This window comes from Sarcophilus harrisii, chromosome 4, assembly GCF_902635505.1.
Source record: "Sarcophilus harrisii chromosome 4, mSarHar1.11, whole genome shotgun sequence".
Classification (NCBI taxonomy): domain Eukaryota; kingdom Metazoa; phylum Chordata; class Mammalia; order Dasyuromorphia; family Dasyuridae; genus Sarcophilus; species Sarcophilus harrisii.
Window position 1 is genome coordinate 396,498,649 of NC_045429.1, and position 26,149 is coordinate 396,524,797.

Here is a 26,149-nt window from a genome sequence, read left to right on the forward strand (position 1 = left end):
ATAAATATAGAAAGATAAATGATTCTATCACAGCCAGAAAAGTAAAGTCACTTGCCCAAAGTCCTACAGTAAAGACCTGAGACATTGTTCCAAGTCTACCAAGTCTCAGGTCATAGCTCTTCTCCTTGACCAAGCTGCCACTCTTCAAAGTACTGCCTTGGGCACTATTAAAATAACTTCCACAGACTTTACAAATGACATTCAAGTTGACTTAACAATCTAAAATGTGAAACAATGGCACAAGTCTCAAGAAAGACACATAAACATAAGCATAACATACAGTATAGAAAAATCAATCCAGAAAGACAAATCAGAGTGGAAAAATTATGATAAACATTTGTGCATTTTCACCATTTTCAGGTTGAAAATAGCATAGATAAATATAATGACCAATCTTGGCCCCAGTTTAGAAAATGTACATTCATCCCCTTTGTGTGTATAAGGGGAGGGGGAAAGGAGAGGGAGGGAAGGAGAGCCAAATATGGGTATAAATTATTTTAAATATGCTGTCAGACTGAGACTGAGACTGTGTTAATGTTTGGTTGGTTTCAATTTCTCTCTTTTCTCTCTTTTAAAAAAGTATCTATAACAAAGGATTGTTTGCTGGAGAGGGACCAGGGGAAATGTGGCTACATTTGGAAATGAAGGCATTGTAAAAGCAAAAGAGATCAATAAAAATTGTTTTAAGAAAAAAAAAAATCATGAGGGGAAGGCAAATCAAACTGTGAACAGAACAGATTTCCGTGGCCAATTATATAAGGAAAACTGAGGTACATGAACAAGATGGCAAAAAGGATCCTGAACTTATTTATTATAATGTCATATATAATTCTATGAAATATTGAGTGACTAATAGATGATTAAAGTAAAATGGTGTGATATAAATATTACATATGAAAGTAACAAAATATTGCTTTAAAAATTTTAATTAAAAAATAGAAAATAATTTTAATTCAGTCCAATTCAATAAGGATTTTATTAAATATGAAGTATGGGATGGGCACTGTCCAGGAAATGCAAAGACAATACCAAGCTAGGCTTTGCCCTCAAAAAATTTGTATTACAGGAAATTTTAAGAAATTAACCTGAAATACTGCCAATGTGAAATTTGTTTTCTTAAATGCTGCCTCCTGGAGTTTTAGAAACAGTACTTCCTTGTCCAATGGCTCATCCAAATGGTAGACAGAAAATACCAAACCTTTGATTGGTTCAGATCTGTGATTTCTTTTTTTAAGAGAAACCTTCACATTAAGATTTAATCTCTATTCATACTGGATAACTCACTTGTAATTTACAGTTTTAAAGCACTGCTTGGAATATTGGGAGACTGTGGTCTTATCATTGGTCATGGAGATTGTACCCATCAGTAGGAACTTGAACCCAAGTCTTCATGAGTTTATATCTACATTATATTGTTTGCTAACTCTTCAATTAGAAGTCTATAAATTGATAACTTCATCCAAAAATAGACTTGAATTTATGTTTACTGTGCCAGATTCAGCTACAGTGAAGGCAGCCACTGAAATATCAGCAAAATAAGTGACTAAACCTGGTTAGCTCAAACAAAGGAAAGGAAGGCTTGCCATAAATTCAGTATACTAATCAGTTATGCTGTTATGTGGATAACAGTTGAGAGAGAGGTGAAATGAAGCAAAAAAGAAAAAGAAGAAGAAGAATCCATCTATTTCTTAAGGTCCAGTGTATTGATCCCAAACTGTAATTAGCCTGACAGTTTCTGAGATCCATCCCTTAATTTGTAACATCTTCAGCAACCGGTCCCTATATTCAGAAATCACCTTTTCCTCAAAGATTCCAGTGTGCATGATTAGAATTCAGATTAATACTTTTTTATCCCTTAAAACAATGTAGGCCTTCTATTAATTGCACTGGGAAATTGTGCCCAAGTTTCCTTCTGTGCTCAGTGAGTCTACGAATTAATTCATCCTCTTGTTAAAATTCCAGCTTCTGTTATCACCTGCTGCTTTGAAGGCTCAGGGTTGCATTTCCAGCCCTTCTCTGTCAGCTGCCAACTACATTAGCTGGAGGCAGCTAAGAAGCGAATCCTTGAGCAGAGAAAATCCACCTAGGGGAGAAAAGGCAGCTTTGACTTGCAAACAGCATCCAAGAACCCAGCAGAGATATCTGGAGAACCACCTGAATCATCGATCTGGAAAGGCGTCATGAAAGGGAATGCTTCTTCCAGCCCAGATCAGAGCAGAGACTTAGGTGGAAAGCTGCCGGGAAAGAGAGCCTTGTTCTCTGAATGCCTACAAGACTAAGAGCTCAATCTGGCCTTTACTATGATGCTATCTTGTGTAAACTCTTCCCGACAACTGGTACCAAGCTCAGCAGCCACCATCCCCTATAAGCTTTCCTGAAATATATGTGACTTACACACTTAAAGGTTTAATGTTACCTTTGAGGAAATAAGCCAGGATCACTGATTAAAAGAATATTTATTTTCTACCAGCTCCTCCATAAGCCTCATACATTTTCCTGCCTGCCAAGCTATAATTAATTTGCCGATGTGCCTTGCCTATCCCAGGACTTCTGCTGCACAACACGGTATTTCTCATTAAAATGAATCCTGGAGGCACTTTGTTATTGTTTAGTCCATGAGAAATATTGACAGTGGGTGTTTTTTTTTTTCTCTTTTTCCTCACCATGTGTTTTATAAATGTTAAATGTAAAAGATTTGGGTGTGTGGGTATGTGTTTTGAGTGTACATCTTTGAACTATTCTTTATCAATAATGCATTTGAAATCACAAAGAGAGTAAAATTACTGGGCAGCTGAGGCAACCGTGATGTTTGGGGGATTGCATCTGCCTCTAAATCTTCGGATGACAAGGTTCCAGGTGCCTCATGAAGGCAGCTGAGAGAAATCCACACTGATTTCTCCCCATGTAGTGTTCATCTGTGCACTATAACTGTGTTTTGGGGTAAGGGGGGGAGCTGTTTAGATGACAGTACTAGTAGGGATAAACAGCATGCTCAGTCCTCTATTTGTGTATTAAAATACTTCCTGAAATGAAAGAACACTTGTACATTGTTTTATGCGCTCCATCTCCATGTCACCGGTAATTATCTATTAATATTTGGGTCTTGTTTACCTTACTTAGATCCCAGGCCCACTGGGAAGTGATCATTTCTTCTCTGTGATAGTCTATACAGTGCCAGATTTACTGCCGATTTAAATAAATGTTAAATAAGTAGAAAAATATCCAGCCAGCCAAGAAGACTAGTTCTCTCAAGAGCAAGAGAGGGAAATAGTAACATACAACATTCTGTTAGAGATGCCCTTGTAGGAGTACAGAGTGGCTGTGGAAGTATAAAAAGTCATTTGCTTCCTTTTTCTTTTAGCATCAAATGAAAAAGCCATGTTGTTTAATTATTTCAAGTCACAAGTAAAAAATGGTCATTAGTTCTTTTGTAAAGAATTCTCCTACTTTTTTAATTAATTGGAAATTAAATAATAGCAATAATTTTCTGGTCAGCTATATGATGGGACCGAAATCACTGCATTTTATTGGCAGGATCTGCAGATATGCCATTGTACAAATAACTAAATAGGGGAAATAACTCCAAAAATCTATTTGTCCTCTCTCTCAAAAGGTAAATAAAGTCTATATGGAATTTCAACTCTTCCTGTCTTTTGTAAAGCTTATGGTTTTGCTACAGTACCCAGGTTCTAGCTCCATATTCTACACACATTAGGTGTTTAGTAATCACTTAAAAATTAATAACAATTCGAAAATTTCCCTCTATAATTTAGATGGGCAAGATGATCATAATTGTGTCCATGAGGTTTCATTTATCAAAAAACTTCAAATTCATCCACACTTGCTAAAAAGTTGAGAACTCCAAGCTAGAAAGGCAAAAGCTGATGGAAGATGTCATCAGTATCCATAAAACTGCCAACCTCGGGCATAAGATAAAGACAGACTACTAAAAGGCTCTGAGAAAGCTTGAAGTCTGCAGTTTTAGGATCCTTCTCTTACAGGTTGTCTTTCTCCTACACCATAAACATAGCCATTTGCTGCAATGTTCTATTCTTCAGGCTTGCCATTTTTCTTTGCAATATCTCAGCCATTTTGTAAACCCTCTCTGCCAAATCTAGGTTAATGACTCCCTAAATATCTACCTATTGTCCTGGAGTCTCCTCTAAGATTCAGATCCAATTCTCCAGCTTCATGGATGGTCTGAAAGATATTTCAGATCAGTATGTTCAAAAATAAGGAAGGAAAAGAAATAAGTATTTATACAGAGTCTACCATGAGTCAGGCACTATGTTTAGCACTTTCACAAATATTATTTCATCTGATCCTTACAACAATCCTGTGAGAAATGTGCTATTATTATCATAGTTTTACAATTAGGGAAAGTAAAACAAGCAGAGGTTACCCAGGATCACACAGGCAGTGGGGATAAATTTTAACTCAGAGCTTATTGATTCCATACCCAGCATTCTATCCACTATGCCATAAAATTGTTTACCTCAACCCTGACCATCTTGAGAACTATGTTATTTATTTTGAATATTTTACTATTTTCAAAAATGAACAAGTATAAGATGGAGGAAATAAAGTTGCACAGCAATTTTTTCTGGAAAATATTCAGTAGTTTTGATGGACTTCAAGGTCAATAATGTGATGTGGAAGTCAAGAGAGTGAATGAAGAGCCAATATGGTGGAATAAAGGCAGGAATTCACCCAACTTCTCTCCCAAACAGCTCTAAATTCCTTTAAATAAAGACTCCAGAGATGGGGAACAGTCAGAAAAAAAATACCCAGAGTAAGAAATAGAATGTCTTATTCATGGAACAGGCTCAGTGGATCAGTGAGTACATGTCATGGAGTAAGAAGACTGGAAAGGTAGGACTGGGCTTAGTTATAAAGGGCTTTCAAAGTTTAACAGACATTTTGTATTTGATCCTAGAGGTGATAGGAAGCCAATGGAGTTTGTTGAGTAGAGGGGTGACATGATCAGACCTGTACTTCGGGAAAATCATTTTGATGGCTGAATGGAGGATAGATTGGAGTGGGGAGAGACATGAGACTAATAGACCCATGAGCAGGCATTAGGTTACAAGAGCCAGCACCAGAGTGATGGCAGATTCAGAGTAGGGAAGAATGCGTATTTGAGAATTGTTGCCAAGGTGAAATCAATAGACCTTGAAAAACAGATTGTATATGGGTGAGGAGAGAGCTGGGGGCCATGAGGGATAGTGAAGAGTCCAAGATGACTCACAGACCTGTGAGCCTGAGTGACTGGAAACATAATGTTGTCCTCTATAGTAACAGGAAAGGTTGCAGGTAAAGATGTTTTAAAGAGAAAGATAGTAAGTTCACCTTTGGGGTATAGTTAATTAAAGATGTCTACTAACCAGCTTGAGATTTCTGAAAGGCAATTGGAATTGCCAGATTAGGGGTCATCAGATAATTGGGGCAAGATAGGTAGATTTGAGAATCATCAACCTAGAGATGAAAATTAAATCCATAGAAGCTGATGAAATCACTAACTGAAGTAGTGTAGAGGGAGAAGAAGGACCACTACAAAACCTTGAGGGGCATCTACATTTAGAAGACATGATCTGGATGAGGATCTAGTAAAGGAGACAAAGAAGGAGCAATCACATAGGTATGAGACAAATCAGGATAGAGTAGTGTTCAGAAAACTAGAAAGAAGAGAGTATCTTCTTTTGTTGATTGTCTAGACTAAAGCAGCAGCAGAGAGATGGATTTAAATTTTTTAAAAATTATAGTGTTTAAATTTCTCCCCCTTCACCCCACACCCCGAATAAGTTATTAAACATTTAAACAGTGAACAAAAATGAACAATGACAAAGGTTTCAAAGAAGCCAAGGAGAATGAGGATTGAGAAAAAAATAACTGAATTTGGCAACTAAGAGATCATTCATAATTTAGATAGGGCAGTTACTGTGGGGAAGGCAAACTGTAGAAAATAAAGAGAGGAGAGAAAGAGGACGCATCCATTTTTGAAGGATTTTAGCTACAAATGGCAGAAGAGATACAGAATGAGAGTTAGCTGGGATGAAAGAATAAATTGAGGGTTTTTCAAGATGGAGAAGATATAGGCATGTTTGTAAACAGGAGGGAAAGAGACAAAAAAGTTTAGAAATAAGTGAAAGAGTGAGGGTGACAGAAAGGACAATCTATTGGAGGAAAGGGAGCACTTGAACAAGTAGAGTTTAGCTTTGGCAATGAATAGGATCACTTCATCATGTGAGATAGAAGTTAAGGAGTAGATAGTGGTAGGAGATATCTGAATGATAGGAGATGAGGAAGAGAGGAAGCTCATAGTGAGTGGCTTCAATTTTTTCTGTACAATATGAGGCAAGTTTCTCAGCTGAGCATATCAGGGAAAGGAGAACCATAAAAGATAAAAGGAAGGATGAGAAAGTTTGGAAGAGCTGCTGTGAAGAGTGGGATAGTGGGTTAATAAGGGAATTATATAGTAAACTTGCCTCTTAGCATGAGAGCCCAGTTGAAGTTGAGTAATATAAATTTGTAGTGGGTGATTTTTTAGCTGATTTTTTTCCACGTTTGTTCAGTAGCATATACAGAGAAGTAAAGAAAGAGAAACAGTGAGAGGATCCGAGGCTAAGACTTGTTTTGGAATTACTGGCAATATGATAAGCAGGTTAGGAATTCAAGGAAGGAGGGCAGTGTAGAGTTGAATTGGTTCAACAGGGGATCAAGGTGGAAGAAAAGGACAAAGCAACTAGAGCAGGGGAGCTGGCCTGGGAGAGAAGTCAAAGGACTGGAGTTCATGGCATGGAGAAAGAGTAGGGTTTTGCAAAGGAAGCCAGAAAGAGAGATGAAAAATCAACAGATTATAGTCAGAAGAGCCTTTGATCTATTCCATATGAGGGAAAATTGATTGAAGTATTCAAGTTGAGACTAGGCAATTGTATATTATGGATGTTGAAGAAGCAATACCTACATTAAGCAGAAGGATGGATTTAATAATCTATAATATCCCTCGCTATCCAAGGCAAATCTTTACCTTTTGAAGCATAATTAGCATAATTTTATAGAATTCAGTTTTGTACACGTTGAATTGATGATGTCTGTTGAACATCTAGTTTGACATATCTTAAAGGAAGTTAGAGTTGCCAGACTGAAGTTCAAGACAGGTAGATCTGAGAATCTCCAGTCAGGAGATGGTAAATCTACAGAACTGATTAAATCAGCAAGTAGTATTGAGAATAAAGAAGAGGGCCCTCTGCTGATAAATGTTAACCTGCTGAAGGTGGTGGAGGAGGAGAAATTTAAAACACCACAAACTTTTTAAACTTAATCCATCACTCCATCACTGTGTTGAGTCTGGACAATCACCAAAAGAATATATATAAAGCCCCAATTTATATCATTTGCTGATTTCTAAAATGTGAATGCTTACACCAAAAGTTTAACAGTCACTTCTATATAACCTGACTCCAGTCCATTTCTGATTCATGTTTTACTCCTCTACATGTATCCTATATTCTAGACCAACTATCCTACTTGCCATCTCCAGGATAAGCCATTCTATCTTCTGCTTCTGTGGCAGGGGATAAATTGCTAAGTCTCGGTTGCCAAGAAAGAAGAGAGCTGAAGCTGTAGAGCCAAAGAACCAAGGATCAAATCTCACCTGTGACATTTAAAGCCTTTATTTCTTTGGTCAGGTGATTTAGCCTCACTGGAACTTCAGTGTTTAGTAAAGTCCTGGTACATTGTGGGTATTTAATAAATATTTATTGATTGTTTCTTCATATGTCACAAGATGGGAGTCTCTTCCAGCTCTATAACTATGATCCTATAATCTGACCTAATCTAGTATAGCCTTTCTTATGTTTAGGAGTCATATAGGGATCTAATTTCTTTGTGCTGATTTTCAGCATGTTAAAAAGGCTCTTTTGATCATTGCTGAGTGCAACAAGAACTAAATCACTTTTCAAGGGCAGTTGATAATGATAACAAATGTCCTATGAATCAGCCAGTCCACTTTGGAGAAACAAGGAAGCAGGTGGGGAAAAAACTTGTTGGGAAGCACTGGGCTCATTACATAATGTGACCTATTACAATAAATGCTGATTTCCATTTCCTTAATTTATAAGGATTCAGAGGAGCATTTGTGGAAGTTTGAATTTAGAATTCAGTTACATTTCGAGCTGGTATATTTGGATCCTTTACTAGACATGTGCTGAAGGCTGTTTCCAATCCAAAAATTTGTCAAAAAAGAATAATAAGAAATATGAATATTTTCAGGAAAATTCTAGGATTAGCAAGTGCTGAAGTTCAAAACATCTGTTCTCCAAAAGTCCCCTCTTCATTTTCATGCTCTGATAGACAATAATGTTTTCTCTTCTTTTAAATCAGATTGTAAAATGTTTTTAATGATAGTAACTCACACTTATATGATCCCTTAAAGAATATAGCTGCTTTTCTCCTGATAACATGTAACATTGGTAGCATTTGGAAATATGCTTCCAACTCATGCAATTCATGCCCCCAGGAGATGACTATTCTAGTTCAAGATTCTCTTTAAATTGAGGGATGATCCCAACTACTAACTTAAAGTATTGTGGTATTCTAATATCTTCATATCCTACTTATTTGTTCAGTCACATTGTTTCCAGTTGTTTGATACTTCCCTAAAATCACTACACAAAGAAAATTCATTTATAGTCTCCCAATGTTTTAATTTACTTTATTTACTAATATTGCATGAAAGAACAGTTCAATTCAGAGATTTCAACTGCTCTGTCTAATCTCCCAGAACATCAGCCCACTGAAATGAGCATCAGTTAGCCATTGCCTGCAAAGTCATTTTATGAAAATGGTTTTAAGTTGTATTGTTAAAGTCCTGAATGGATCTCACTATTCTTTGAGCTGCAAAGATTATTTTCTTTATATTTCCTGTTTATTAGTTTTCTGATGGAATTGCCCTATAGTATTTCACTAAAACATCAGGCTTAGAGTGGCTACCTTAGTTTTCTGTCTTTCCCATGTGCTTTTCCCACATACACAGCTCAAAAGCTGAAATTACTCTGTTAAGGCTGAAATGCTTGGGGGCTTGTGTCTGCAAAAGTATAGGTTTAGAAATCATTTTTTCTAAACCTCAGAAAAGAAATGCGAGTACCAAAGCATCTGAAAAGGATTTTTTTCATATTTTTTTTATCATAGTGACTAACCAATGAAAATCTAGACTGTCTCAAAATTGACTAGATTTACTGAACTGTGTCTTCAAAGAGAAGGTTGTTTTATGAAGGAAAAGAGCTGGTGTGTTTTTTCTGATCAGAAGATTATCTAGTTTGAAGTGAACTGTTATTTCAAAATAAATGAGAAGCAGCAATGGTAGCTAAGTGAAATCCCAGGAGACAATTCTGGCTTTGAACTGAAAGTGGAGGGAGTATTACACAAATGTGTAAATTTCTGGCAAGACCATCATACTGAGGTTTCCTTCAGAGCAATGAAGCATAATAAATCCTCAAACTGTTTGATAGCCATCAGGGCTTGCAAAAGAAAATGTGCTTTCAAATACCCTAGAATGGTGATGATGTTCTTAATTTCACAGGGACTCCCCAAAATTATAAATTGGGCAAAAGTTTCATTCCCCTCAGTTCCCCTTTCAATTCTCCAACCACAGTTTCACTTTTCAAACCCATCTCCTGCTAACTAGAACAAATGACTATTTTCTACAAAAGAAAAAGAAGGATAGATAGGATAGGATAGAGAGATTTCTTAAACAAACAGATTAGAAAGAATGACAATCATACACTGAAAGATTTTTGAAGACACTTCTTTTTCTATTTTCCCAAAAATCATTTTCAGGAAAAGTTTTTCCTACTTTCAAAGACATGCCAGTTCAGTTATTCTATAATGATCTAGAAAGGAAAAAATACACTTTTAGAATTTCTCAGATTGATTTGAGCTCTTTCACAAGGTCTCACTCCCGTGCTTCCTCTTGGAGTGATGTTTCCTAACAAAGGTCATGTTAATGGAGCAGAAGCTATGACAAGCTTTATCATGCTGAAAAGGCTTAAAGCAGAAATCTGGAAACAACCTGTTTTCAAAGAACCAGCTTAGCAAAATTTAGAAAAGCTCAGCACCAGTAGGCTGAGTATTTGGCAATGATTTCTTTGGCCTGGCACCTCATGAAACAAGAAAAAAAATTACAAAATGATCCTCAGTCCTATGTTTGACCCTTTCACTTTTACAGTAACAGTGGCAGAGTAGCAGAAAAGAGGTTAGAGTGGGCTAATATGTCTCAGTTTTTAGATCATTTATCTGTCTGTTTACCTATATTTAGATATAGATATATAATAATATAGTTATTAGTGCTCTAAAAAGAAGATACTTTCTGAATGACCAATGAGTGAACATACTATTAAAATGAAATCATATGAACCTTGACACTGTCTTTTTAATTAAAAGCAAAAAAAAAAAAAAAAGGAAAATTGTGGCTAAATGGAAGATTGCCTCCTTGGCTCTCTTTGGAGGAACAAAAAAGGAATTAACAGAGTTGGTTTTATCATGTGAATGAAAGCAACAAAAATACCCTTCATTTTATGGAATATTTGATCACTTTGTATTGGAATTTTCATGATAAGGGTTGTGTCCTGCTCTATCTAATTCCATATGGAGTTTTCTTGGCAAAGATACTGGAGTGGATTGCCATTTTATTGCCAGTCCATTTTAAAGATGAAGAAACTAAGGCGAATAAAGTTAAGTGATTTGGCCAGAATCATGTGGCTAGTATGTGGCTGAAGCCAGATTTGAACTCAGGAAGGTGAGGCTTCCTGACTCTAGGCCTGGAACTCTGTCTACTATGCTAACTTTCTGTCCATGTGCTATGTCTTTATATTTATTCTTTCCTGATATAAAAGCATCAAATGAGTATTTCAAAATCAAAATGCCCTAGTGATGCTATCAGCAATCATAGCAGAACAGCAGCCTAGAAGTTCATTGGAATAGCAACATTTAATGGCAGAGTTTGCATTGGGAATGGAGATGTATTGAAAGAAAATAAATGAGAAATAAAATTTACCAGAAGATGATAGCTTCAAGGAATATGACTCCTGGTGATTCCTTAAGTGCCAACTGTGGACTCAATAAAGAAGTAGACCTGGGGATTCCAGTTAAGTTGCCTACCCAGAATTGAGTTGCACTAAGGGGAGCTTGAGAAGAACTCTATGAAAGAAGAAAATGACTCCCCAGTCCCAGGAATTGTGAGGAACATTTCTGTTCCATATATTATCTATATATGTGCCTTAATAACTTTGTAATTTAAGGCTAACCCACTTCTTCCAGTTTGTGCCCCAGGTTTGGGGGACAAATTTTATATCAACTATTTTGACTATACTTTCTCAAAAAACTTATATCTAATAGAGTTATCTAAATGAGAAGAAGGAGCACACTCAGGAACAACAGTCTAAGGACCACAACCTGTCAGGATTGCCTATAGAATTTTGAATGAGATTAATGAGAAGCAAACCAGGAATACTCCAAATTGTAAGGATAAGGACTCAATTAAGATAGTGAACTCTGAGGGTTGCTATAACTATTTTTCCTTTTACTTTAAAATTTTAATGAGAATTTTCCATGCACATTATAGAAATCAACTTGCACCTCCATGCTTAGTGTGGGAAGAAGAAAAGCATTGGTTTTGGTAGGCCAAAATGCCACCTCAAAGTCATTTTGATATAGATTATACATGTGAAGTCATATAAAACATGCTTACATATTAGTCATATTGCACAAACAAAAACAACCTTTAAAAATTATGTTTCAATCTGCATTCAGACTCCATCAGTTCTTTCTCAGCAGATGGATAGCATTGTATAGAATATTCTGGTTCTCATCACTTCACTTTGTGTTAGCTTATTTAATTTTATCCAGGTCTTTCTGAAATCATCCTGCTCATCATTTCTTATAGCATAAAAGTACTCAATCACATTCATATACTACAACTTGTTCAACCATTATCCAAATGATGGATATTCTCCCAGTTTTTAATTCTTTGCTTAAACAAAAAGGGTTGTTATAAATATTTTTGTCCATATGGGATTTTCCTTTTTCTTTCATCTCTTTGGGATACAGACCTAATAGAAGTATTGATGGATCAAAAGGTATATACAGTTTTATAGCCCTTTGAATATAATTCCAAATTGTTTTCCAAAATAGTTCTATCAGTTCAAAACTCACCAGCAGTGCATTATTGTCCTAATTTTTTCACATCCTTACCAATGTTTGTCATTTGTTCTTTCATATTAGCCATTCTGATAGCTGTGATTAAAGTTGCTTTAATTTATGAATTTTACTTATCTAATCAATAGTAATTTAGAACTTTTTCAAGATGTTAGGTAGCTTTGATATCTTCTTCTAAAAACTTCCAGTTCATATCCTTTGACTATTTACCAAGTGAGGGATCCCAGGTCTTTAGAACATGTTTATCTTCACAATATAATATTAGGCAATTTCTGTGATAAATAAAAAGTCAAGAGGAACAGAAAATAGGAGAATTTTGTGGAATTCTTAAAGTCAGGGTTTTTATTAATTGATTCCAAGAGCAACCTACCTTTAATTGTAAATATCATAACTATGGGAAAATATTAGATCTATAACCAAAAGAGCTCAAAGAAAGAGAGAAAGGAGAGGAGAGAAGAGAGGGAGGCAGAGAAAGAGGGAGGGAAGGAGCGATTTTTTTTAATCCCAATGGAAAAAAAAGTGAAAACTTGAGGAAGGTCCTATCATTGAGGAAGAGCTAAATAAAATGTGACATATGATATGATGGACTACTATTACTCCATAAGAAATGATGATGGAAATACCTGATGGAAGTATATGAGGACATAGGACTGGAGATAGAAAAACATAGAAAGATTTGTATGAATTAATATATTAATTAATACTTTAAACTGAGCAGAATTAGCTATAAATAGATGTGTATATGCATGTATACATATATATCATATTATATAGGCAAACAATTTTGAAAGAATTAGGAATGTATCAACATAATGACCACCCATGACTCCAGAGGATTCATGATAAAATATGCTATCTACTTCTTAATAGAGAAGTAATTGACTCATGTTATTGCTGTTATTTAGTCATTCAAATATGTCCAACTATTTATGACCTCATGAACCACAGCACTGAAGGCCCTTTTATTCTCCATCATCTTTTGAAGTCTGTCCAAGTTCATGTTCATTGTTTCCATGATACTATTTATCATCTCATATTCTGCCATCCCTTTTTCCTTTTTGCTTTCAATCTTTCCCAACATAAGGGTTTTTTTTTTCCCAAAAAGTCTTATCTTGTTATTATGTGGCCAAAATATTTAAGCTCTAGCTTTAGTACATATCAGCTCATAGTACATATGAAAGCATTTTAGGGGGGACATGACAAATTGGGAATCTATTTTTCTCGACTATACATATTTGTAATAGGGGTTTTGTTTTTCTTGTTTTCTCAATAGGGAGGGTGAGAGAAAGAGCTAAAGAGTAGGGAAAGAAAACCAATTTTCATTTTTTAAAAATACAATATAAAACATAAATTGATTGTGCAGTTCTGAATCAGTCATAACTAAAATGAGGTGACTGAAACTTTGATTTAGAATGCCAAATGCTGAAGTCATAGGGAGCACAGGAAAAAAAAAAAAGAATTATACCTTGTTAGTGAGAACAATAGGATAAGCTAGTCATACAAAAGAGAATGGTAACAATTTCAATTGAAAAAAAGTAAGTTAAGAAGTGATTTGGGAAGCCATATTCAGTAACAGTTTTTTCCATTTGAGGGCACTTCTAATTTTGGAGACTTTCTTCCTGATACTAAAACAAACTCTGTTTAATGAAGAACTAAATCTAATATAGTTTTTTTATTAGATGACTCACTATAAAAAAATTGTAAGAAATAGATATTTTTGTCAAAAATTTTCAGAACTCAGAATACGAACAGAATGAGGGATAAGATCTTAGGGTAGCTCTAGGGTTTCAATCAAAGGATTAAGAAATAAATAATTTAGAGACAGACATCACATCTCAAGAAGTGAGCAGCATGATCAAGCTGTTGGAGAGGGGAAGTGCTTCTGGGCCCAATGACCTTCTGGCTGAGTTACTCAAGACTTCTTATAACCATCTGAGAAAAACTTTGGCTGCTCTTTTCAATGGCATATATCATAGAAGAAAAGTGAATTGACTAGCACATTGATAAAAGGGGCAATAACATTGAGAATTTTTGAAATAATCAAAAATTGCATATAAGAAGCCATTAATATTATTAAACACTGATAAAGTGGCTTGTTGTTGCTGTTGTTTTAGAATTCTTATGGCAAAGACAGACCAGGAGAGAAGAAGACAATTTCAAGACATAGACATGCTAATCCATGAATTGGAAATACTATACAAATAAAAATACTATGCAAAAGTAGAAGAGTAGGGTGGAGAGAAGGAAGGGAGGAAGGAAGGAAGGAAGGAAGGAAGGAAGGAAGGAAGGAAGGAAGAAAGGAAGGAAGGAAGGAAGGAAGGAAGGAAGGAAGGAAGGAAAAAAAATTTAGAATAATAGATATGCATAGATAAAGCATTTATTGGGTGCTTACAATGCACCAGACATTGTACATATATATGTATACGTATGAATACATAAACTAATAATAAAGTAGTAAAGAAATATCAAATAGAGACTCTGATTGTAAAATTAAAACTGTCAAATTGAAGGATAGGGTTTTTAAGTGGCTTAAAGGACTATAGAAAAAGAGAGGCTCAGGGCAAAGAAAAGCTGCCTATAGAACATTTAACTTAACAAACTGATGTTAAAAACTATTCTAAAGCTGCCAGACTAAAAAGGAAAACATCTGCCCAAGAGAAAATGTGGATAGAAAGCACAGTAATGCCTGGCCTCTGAGTGGGCCAAATGAAAGCCTTTTCAATCCATCTGGGAAAAAGTTATGGCAAAAGAAGAATGAATAAACTATGCTCATAAAGAAAGGATTTGACCAGAAGGATAAAACAGACTTGAGAAGAGAGAATGGAGAAACAAGAAAGGAGAAAAGAATGAATGCTTGCAAAACTTTTCTGATGTGATAGGGGGAAAATTATAAATATGTAAAACATGTAAATGAACTTTATAATTAAAAAGCCCCTAGAGTCTATGGCTCAGTAGCTTTTTAAAGAAGTTATCTTTCCAGGAGGATTTGAAAATATTTGTGCCTGTAAGGAAGAAGATGGAGTTATGAAATAACACCAGACAAGACCTGGGTTTGAGTCTTGATTCTGCTGTTTGCTGCCTGGGGGGAAATTGGGCTAGTCTTATTCCTGGGTCTCAGCTACTTCACCTGTAAAATCAAGAGACTGGAATAGATCATTGTAGGGTGAATTTCAGCTCTAGGAACTATCAATTATCTGATGATGATTCTTAATAAAATTCATTTGGATTCAGCTAATGCATGAAATCAGATAACAAAGCATATTGAGATTTATTGAAAAAATTAGACACACCTCTGGGCCTCTGTATGTCAGAGAGATTCCAGAAGAAGCATTCCAGCAACTGCTCTGAAAGTATATCTTTAGGAGCATTTTGGGGGGCCACACATTCTCCCTCTCACTGCCACCATATATGCCTTCAAAGAGACCAAACTATAACAAACAATACTTCCTGGTAGAAGCTGAGAGGAAATAAACTACACATGCTAAGGAAAAGCTGATTTGGGGAGTGTTATTCTTTGGGAGAATTGTGATTTCAGGACACTAAGTGTACATGACACCCTAGAGGCCAATCACTGCTCACTTCAGTGGGTAATTTCATGGGGCTCCAAGAAGAAAGGCTAGGACTTTCTTACAACCAGTACCTCTGATTTCTTCCTTTACCATATGCCTTCTTTAAACGTAAGCCCATTTTTCCTGGATTCTGTATGTGCTTGTGAGACAGAATGCCCCAAGCTTTGATGGAGAATGTTTTGTACCAATAGTTCTTACAGCTGTATAATCAATGAGGAGCAAAGTCGGGGTTGGAGGTTTTAAGCATGGCAACAATAAAAACTACTTCAACCCCTCAGAGTTATTCCTGGAACCCTAAATGGAGAATTAGTAGGCGATCCTCTAGAGAGGAGAATGAGAATTGGGAAAGTAGCCTGAAGGCTTTATTCATCTTGTTGCTTCATTCAGATAATCAAGAGATGGTTTAAATCTTGAGTAAATAAGGGATTTGAAAATACTTTCTTCTCATTTACATAGCTTTCAAACCCACAGCACACTTTACCAGGAATGTTTATTTGTGAAAAGGAAAAGTTTAGGATTAAAACAGAAGGAATGCAGATGGAGGTATGAATACTTCTTTTTCCTACAAGTCTACACAGAGCTTAAAATGTTTGTATATTAACTTTTTCCATTTTCAAAATCAAACATCTGAGTATTTTACCTACTAAACTGGGAGTAGAGAGTATGATAGTTATGATAGTTAGGTATGATACAGAAAGACTTTGAAAAGGCAAAGTAAAGTTCATGCCCAAATGTAGAGATTGTTTCATCGCTCCCAATTATTATACTTAATTATACCTCTTCACAGTGTCCATAGGTACAATTATAAAGAATCTAAAGAAGAAAACAAAAATGAATTGTAGAAGCTTAGTTTATGGTGCCCACGATATTTAGAGAATGTGTGTGTGCATGTATGTGTGTGTGTATGTGTATTGTTGTCCATCCAGCCTTTTTATTGACTCCCATATACAACATTCTACCTTTTTCATACATGCCTTTTCACAGTCTACCTTCCATGATTAAAATACCTTTTCCCTTCCCATCTCTGCTTCCTGAAATCCTTAACACTCTTTAGGGATCAGAGCAAAGGCTACCTCTTATAAAAGTCTTTCTTGATTACCCAGTAATTAGCCCTTCTCCACCATCCTGAAAAAATTATTTCATATTTCGTTTGTACTTGATCTTTTTTTTTAACTGTACTCATTTTCTAATACCCCAGTAGGGGCTTTGAGGGTAGGGAGATGTTCTTCATTTTTTGTCTTTACATCCCCAGATTGATTTATCTGCACAGATTACTAAATAGATGTCAAGTGTATTTTAAGCCTTTGAGGAAATTACAAGTATCTTTGGAAGATTGGGGCACCCAAGAAATAAATGAAAAATGATTCTATTAAATAAATCTGACAAGTGTAAGTCAGTATAGTGTCACCTGAATAACCTACATAGGAACACCGAGAAAGCAATGTGGCAAGTAGCAGTGGTGGTCAGCCACAAATGACTATGAAAGCAGAAATGTTTCATAAAAATGGAGGTTCATTCTGCTTTCTTTTTTTCCTGAATTAGAAATCACTTTTTAAAAAATTTAAATACTTGGGCTTATTCCTTAAAGTTAATCCTTTGGCATTGGAAGGAATAACCGATGATGTTATATGAAAAATTCTACCACCCATATTCACCACCGCCAAATTTATTTTCTAACTCCCCAAATTAAGACAATCTCTAAAGAAATGTTCATTTATTAGCAACTTGTATTTGACAGTTTATTTCATGTCAGCCTCCAGCTTTCCTTGGCAAGTTGATTTGCATAATGTGTTATTATGTCTAAATGGGAAACTGAATGCCTCCATGTGGTCTTTAAATGACAAGTGCTTGTCAGCTTTATGCAATATTCAGAAGTAATAGATCCAAATCACAACAGCACTCACTGAGATGTTAAAAAAAAAAACTTGTTGTGTATCCTTCCTTGACAAATTTACACTTTGGTACAGAATTGTCAATTAGACACTCCGTGTGTTAAACAGTTTAGTTCAACTGTGAAGGAATTTACTATAGCTTTATTCTACAGTACTCTGAGTAATTACAATTCACATTACCATTCTCCCCCCACCCCTAGCCCCTTTCAAACAATGCAGCTCAGGGAATAATCTTCAGATGACCTTGGCAAGATATCTCCAAGAACTTCTGTTTTAATTATTTTAAGAAACGTGAAGGTTTTATGATAATGGCTGCAAGAGCTCTGAGAAATCCATTGTGAGCTTCGCATTTTCAAAAGTCCTTGGGCTTGATATTTTAGGACAGTGAAATGAGGCTGCCTGCACAATATTTAAATATAAAGGCACACACTGTTTTAAAGGGTACCTTTCCCCCATTATGTGTATTTCCACATTTCCTTGTAATGGCTCTCATCTTATTTTAACATCCTCACCTCATACACATCAGCATCAGCAATGAAGACAGAATTCATGAAACTTCCATTACACAGCCAAATGACAAGAATACAAAGCCACTTGTCTCTAGTGTCTTTTCAGCTGGAGGATGACAAGAAAGAAACTGTTGCTAGACAAATAGCCATTCATATGACTTCAGTTTGTTCCTTGCCCTCTTCCTAGCATAAACTCCATCCCCTTCCTCTGTTAGCTAGCCTAGTTATAGGACAATTCTAGAGTTTTATATCAAACATTGGTTTAGATCACTGAGTCTAGAGAACCATAAAAAATATTAAGTTGTTCTGGGGTCCATCGTTTCAGAAGGAGACAGAACTGTGACTAAAAGAGGGCTAATAGAGCAGGCACGTGGCTCCTTGAAGTGACCATTCTGTGTACATGCTTCCCAGTTATTAGTACCCCACCTTCCCAAGAGCCCTATTGTTATGATATCCTTTTCTTTGACCCACCTTTCTTCTCGACTTCCTGCTTCAATAATTTCCATTCAGACAAGGGCCAGAGTGTTACTTATAAGGGAAAGGCCCTACCTAGAGTTGGAATGTCTTCTGCATCCCTCTTACATTGTACCATTCCCCAAAGTCCCTTAACAGCTATAACTTCCCAAATGAAAGAATTTTTAATTACAACTCTAGCAGAGGTCTAATAGTCTTGAACTTAACCAAATCTCCAGATCTATCTAAAATAGACTTGAGCCCCTAGGACAGAGACAAAATTAGAGTGATCTCTAAGAAACTAGAAATACATGGGTTTAGTTTAATTTCTATGCAACATATAGACTCTTTCCATAAGTTGAATAGTTAGAAACCAAATGTGAGAACTATCAAAGTGAATGATTTCCTTCCTGAGTAGATCCCTTAAAACTTAGCAAAATGATCATCCTTTAGAGAAAGGACTTTGAGTGATGAGAATCTGCAGACCAAATGATAGTTTGTAGGAAATAGGCTTTTAGGAATGATTGACCCTGACCTTGGCCCTGGCCCTGTTGAATGATAATGTGTTCTAAAGGTTTTATTTGGAAGGTCTGGAGGCTAGTGACAGATGGCAAAAGAGTGGGCAAAAGCTGACTCCAGCATAATGATTAGGATCCAGTGAAACTGGATAACAGTTTACAGAGGGAGAGTGTGCCTGTAGAATCCCAAGAGACTTTCAAAATGTAAAGAAACAGGAGAATTCAGGGAAGTGTGACAGAAATTAAGTAGTTTTTTTACAGAACAAAATGAAACACTGGTTTTACCTAAGCTGTAGCAAATAGAGAACATTAACTCTGAAAAAAACCACTGGAGATCACATAGTCCAAAATTCTCAGCTCAGAGGAGAAAACTTAGCACTTGAGTGAATGCACCAAGGATATAGGCTTAGTTAGAGGAAGTTGGGATTTTACCCTACATCCTTTGACTTTCAGCTCAATTCAATTAAAAATTTTTTCATTAAGCACCTATTATGGATAAGGCCCTGTGAAAATCACTGGGTATACAAAGAAAAAAAATTGTCCCTGTCCCCAGGGAGCTTATATTTCATGGAGGAAGAGGAAGGATTCATTCCATTCTATTGAACAATGTTGCCATTTAAGAAATAATTTTAATTGATTGGGAGTTTACCACTGTCTTAGAGAGAGATGAGATGACAAAAAAAAAAATTTCCATTGGATAATTATTAGATTTCTCTCTGTTGTGTTCACTGCACTCTTGAAACATGATACAAATTTGTTGTCATTACTAACAAGCCTCATTAAATTAATGTAATGATAACATCCATTATTGCCATTTGATGAACTATGTGCTTTATGTTGATAAAATTAGCATGGACTTAAGCCTATTGATGAGAAGGGAATGAATGGCTAACTCAAAAGACTTGCTATGACTCCCTGTAAACATATGGCTTCATGAAGCAAATAATTATTTTAATTCTCTGATTTGAGGAGAATACATGTCATCGGCACATACACAGTAAAATCAATTTGTCCATTCATAAGAACTTATTACATTTTCCTTATATGTAAACCATTTCATCATAAATACAGTGCCAATACCATGAGCAATTTGTCTTTTTGCAGATACTTTTCATAGATACAATATTGATTGGGAGAAGTTTTAGCCACAGAAGACAAGAAGAAGGGAATATGCATTTATCAAGTGACTACAATGTATCAGGCATTGTGCTAAGTGCCTTACAAATATGATCTCATTTCATCCTCACAATAGCCCTGGACACTGTCGTTTCCATCATTATTTTATAATTGAGGAAACAAAGACTCTCATAGGTGCAGAAATTTACTCACACAGCTAATAAATGTCTAAGGTAGAATTTGAACTCAGTACTTCTGGACTTTCTAAGCCCGGTGCTTTATCTCCTGTGTCAGCACAGAAGCACTCCAGAGCAGTAATGTGAGTACTTAAAAAAGGATTCTTGGATTTCAACTCAGAAGACCTCATTTCAAATCATCACCCTAACATTTATTACTCATGGGACCCTAAGGAAGTCACATAAACTCCCTAAGCCTTAAATCTGAAAAATGGTTTTATGTGCTGGTTAGTTTTACTGAATTGCTTCCCTCCCCTTTTTTTTTCTTTTTTCAATTCTCAAAGCTTACTCTTATCTCTTCTCTATTTTCCACCTTGTTGCTCCTACCTATTGCTGTTCCTTAATCTTCTTCTTTCTCTATCCCTTCTTCTTAGTAGATGGTATCCTGTATCACTGTTTCAACAGCCATTCCAAAATCTCTAAAGTCTTGATCTCTAGGGCACTAAAAACATTTCTAAATGACTCATGGATTTCACCCTGGATGCTGCATCACAGAAGAAGGGAATGGGAATTTATAAAGTGCCTCTTAATACCAGGACCTATACTAAGAACTTTGTAAATAGTATTTCATTTGATCCCTAGGAGGTAGGTATTAATTATCCCAATTTACACCACTAAGAAGGATTTGGGGGCAGATTTGAATTTAGATCTTCCTGATTCTAGTCTTTGTATCATCCAGCTACCTCTAAAACTCGCATGTCCAAAACAAATGAACAAATGACAACAAAAGCAAAATAGACAAGAAGAACAACAACAAAAAACAATCTCTTATTCCCACTAAAGCCACTTTCCCTTCCTTCTGCTTCTGCTATTGGCCAATACTGCCCTTCCAGTCATTCCATCTAAAAGCTTAGTGCACTTTAAACCCCTTTTTCTGCTTTTATTACAATTTTCTGTCTTTGAATACTGTCAATTTTACCTCCCAAAAGTCACTTACATCCATCCCCTTCCTTCCATTTCCATTGGTACCAACTCAGCTAAGTCTTTAATTATCTCTTACCTGGTTTATAGGACTAGAGTATTGACTGATCACTCTTCCATTCTTTCTATTACTACTTCCCAAACTTTACATAATGCTGCCAGTATAAGCTTTCTAAGGTACAAAAGAGCTCACATCTCTCATACTCAGCAGTCTTTAAAGAATCCTCTTTGTTTTCAGGGGCAGCTAGTTAACACAATAGATAGAATGCTAGGACTGGAATCAGAAAGGTTTTCTTCTTGAGTTCAAATCTGGCCTCGGATATTAGCTGGGCAAGTCACTTAATTCTGTTTGCCTCAGTTTCCTCTGTTAAATATACATATTTATGTATATATATATATATATATATATTCACAAATATATTCCTTAGCAGGACTTTAATATATATTTAATGTCTATAAAAGCACATACACATACATACTAAATTCCATCTGGACTAAACTACTTTCCATTTCCCAAATATACCTTACATTTCCTTAACTATGGGTTTTTTTTTCCTTCTAACTGCAATAACCTCCCCATCAGTAATCAGATGAAATAGTACTCTTCCACATTTATTTATTACTCAGAAGTAATCTCTCCTTGTTCCATATTCCTTCAACCTTTAATTTTTATTCCTCCTTTAGCATTTATTCTATTCTGCCTATATAATAGTTATTTCAGCTTCTTAACCTTAAATTCTTTGTGGGATAATAACTATTGTAACTTATATTTGCATCTCTTGCTGTGCTAGCAAATCTTGTATACAATAGGTGCACAAATAGTGATTTTTAAGGAGATACTCTTCAGTTGGGAAATAACTAAACAAATTGTGATACATGAATATAATATTACTGCAGCATAAGAATTTATAAATATGAAAATACAGAGAAATATAAGATTTATATAAGCTAATGCAAAGTAAAGGAGAACCAGAAAAGCACAATGAACACAATATAAATGCAAAGAACATGATCAAGAAAATGATTAAAAGTAACATATAATTACAATTACTAAGCTTGACTCCAAGAGATACATATATAAAAAGTGCTTACCTACACTCTTTGATGAGATGGGGAAATAAATATATGAATATATGCATGTAGTTTCAATTTTTCCCCATATGTTAGTTTTGCTGAAATTGTCTATCTCTTTTTTATTCTGGGGTATAAGGAAGGCTCCTAGAAAGAATTGAAAGGAAACATTTTGGAAATGTAGGCAATATTAAAACAAAGGATATCGATCATTTTTAAAATAAATGCTTGTTGACTAGATTGACCATAACCAATCATAACTTCCAATTCTGTATGTTCATGAGGCCAGTCAATACAACCTTCTAGATTTTCTCTTAATGACCCATGGCAACCAGTTGGAATTAGTCCAACTTGGTTGAAAAAAGAAATGATGGGATTCCCTATTTGCCAAAATAGGGATTTATATGTACAATTTTATTTATATGTACAATTTATATGTACAATTATTCCAGTGTCAAAAAAAAAAAAAAAAAGCCAGATAAACCCCAGGATGTCTGAAGCTAACAGAAATAAAAAGCTTTCTAGTGCAACTATACATAATCTACCAACTCGATTTAATTATCTGAAGAGATGGCAATCAGACTTCTCAAGGTAAAGAGAAAAGTGAATGGCAATATGAAATCTCATAAATACTACTATTCATTTCCTATTCTATTACAGAAACTAGAGAGGGAACAAATACAATCCTTCACCCTTTTAGGGCATTCTTACTTAGGAATAATTATGTATGGAGGGCTGTGTCACTACATTTTAGGTATAATTTCAATAGCTGATAAGGTCCAGTGGTAATAAAATGAATCAGGATCCTCTTGTCAACCTGGGGTAAAAGCTGCAAGTATATCACATTACTGTGGGAATCTTACACTTTGATTAAACTGGGAGGAGGCATTCTGCATCAATATTTTGAAAGAGGAACCGATCAGCATTTGTGAGTATACATTTTGATAATCAGAAATCATTACCAAGAATGCTACCTTAAATGAAGGAATAGGATAGTCTTTTGTGTGCTAAATAGTCTAATTTTTTAAAAATCAACTTTACATTGTAAAACAAAGAACAGTCCTTTTTTTTCTTTTTTTTTTTTTCGCCTGCGAAGAATTAACACTGGATCTGAGGTTCTGTATACCATCACTGTTCTCTAAGAATTGTCACAGAGAACATTGAATGGCAAAACACTCAACTGTAGAGCTTATGGGAGCATTTTTTATTTAAATTTTAATATTTTAGACCTATTTCTGCTAAGCGCTTGTCTTGCTTTATTCTTGAAACAAGCCAGATGGTGGATTAAACTAGCCAGAGGTGGAAACATCAAATTTGAAATTCCTGAATTATCTCAACTAAATTAGGTCAGGATTCAAGAAGACTTCTTATAGAGGCGTCTGGAAGATTTTTCTTTCTATAAAATATTAATGGGCATGCAATCTGCTGATACAATATTTTTCTGGCATATTTTGACACTTGATCTAATGGTACTTCAAGGGATTTGGAGCTCCCCATTGTATTAAGGTCTTAAACAATCTCATTTCACCATTTTTGTCTCTGAATTTCAATGCTTTTTTCACATTTATGTATGTATATAAACACTCTAAAAAATTCTTTTGTAGTCAAATCATTTTGTGATCATTTTATCCACCCACCAGTATTCCATTCCATCTGATTTAATTGTATAGATTCCTTTGAAAATACTGAGAATGAATGGGAAAAGTAAAACTAGATAGTGATTCATAAGAAATATTTAATAATTTCTTGTCAGTTGTGAAACCCAAACTGATTACATGACCATTCTTCCATATGACTATAGTTCAAAAGGACTCCAAAAATCATCAGATCTGAAAAGGTAAAATAACTTGCTCAAAATCACACAGCAAGTAACAAAATCTGATTTCAAATCCAATCAGTCCACAAGCATTTACAGAGTCAGGCACTGAACTAAGTGCTGGGAATACAAAGAGAGACAAAGACACTCTGTACTCTTAGAATATTTATACTCTAATGGGAAAGACATACAAACTGTGAATAAATAAGATAAATACAGGAGAAATTAAAAATAATTTCAGAGGAAAGTCACTAGCATTAGACAGATCAGGAAATGTTTCTCCTAGAAGATGATATTTTACCTGGGACTTGAAGGAAGCCAAGGGAGCTAGAAGATAGTGATGAAGAAAGGAATTCCAGGCATATAGGAGAGAGAGAGACATCTAGCAAGTTCCTTCCATCATATTATGCTTTATACCTTTGCCACAATCCTAACTACAATATTTTCAAATGCTATTTCTCCTCACTCTAAAAAATTGATTAACAGAAGATCTAATGCCAGATAATAATAAAGCAATTACGATTTATTTCAAAGTACATTAGAGTGGCTAAATAAGGAACTTCATTAGCATTTGTTAAAATAAGATCTACATATAAATAGTTAACTTCCACATTCTCTGAGTCAGTCCTGGACCTCTAAAATTAAGTGTAGCACAAAGCTCTTCATTAAAATGGCTATAGCAACATATACTGTAATGCCAGAGAAACTGAGGCAAGACAGAGATTAGAAGGTTTTTAATATTTTAATAGTGGAGAGTTGGACTGGTGAAACCATATTAGCCAGCCAGCTTGAATGGGACTCCTGTCACAAAGTATTCAGCCAGGAGCAAGTAATTCCAGAGACTTTTACAGGGCTCCAGCAAACAGGGAAACAAAGGCAAGAGGGCAGAGCATTGGTTGAGTGGAAGTTCCAGGAAAGAACCATAGCTTTTTAATTCTGACAGATTGGGGGTGAAAAAGGAAGGATCATAAATTCTGATAAGTTGGGAGTAAAGAAGCTAGGAGATAGTAAGTCTGAGCCAGAAAGATAGGGGATGCCATCTAGGTATTTGAGATAAGCCATCTGGAGTTTTATGACTCTTTGGAATGCTAGAGTGGCCAGGGTTCCACAGCCCTAATTATCTCAGTCCTGATGGCCAGGAAGGGGGAGGAGAGTTGCCACCAGGGAAACTGAGGCAGAACAATTCAGAGAAACTGAGGCATAACAGTACAACCCTGAAATAATTAAAATGTGGTCTTTCTAGTAGAAAGATGATTGTGCTAGTTCACCATCAGTAGACCATGAGACCATGAGTCTTTTTCTATGATAAAAATTTGCTCTGATGCAACCAAGTTTCTTTGCTCAGCTGCCTTTATCAAATCTGGCAAGTTTTTGTAAGAAAGTAGGAGGGAAGAGGATAAAATGGGTTAGACTAATAGATAGGAAATAACAATCCACATACAGATATACTACAGCAATGGGAAGCAGATTAAAGTAACTTTTAGAAACTATTTCACAGACAAACCGGGTCAAATCACCTTTGTAGATTGATGTCAGAGAAGTGAAAAGAAAAGGCATTGCAGGGATGAGGACTTTGTGCAAAGAAACTGAGCCATAAGGAGAACCAATGTCACAAGGAAAAGCCAACAGGAAACTGTGGTTTGAGTACAGAGTGTAGCCTCCATGATAGGAATAGGGAAGTGGGGTGAAATAAATGAAATCTCTCTAGAAAGATAGATTTTAAACAGATTGTGATAGGCTTTAAATTCTAAACAGAGACATTTATATTTTAACTTAGAAACAATTGGAAGCCCAGGAGGGGACTGAGATAGTATCTAAACTGTGATTAAATAATT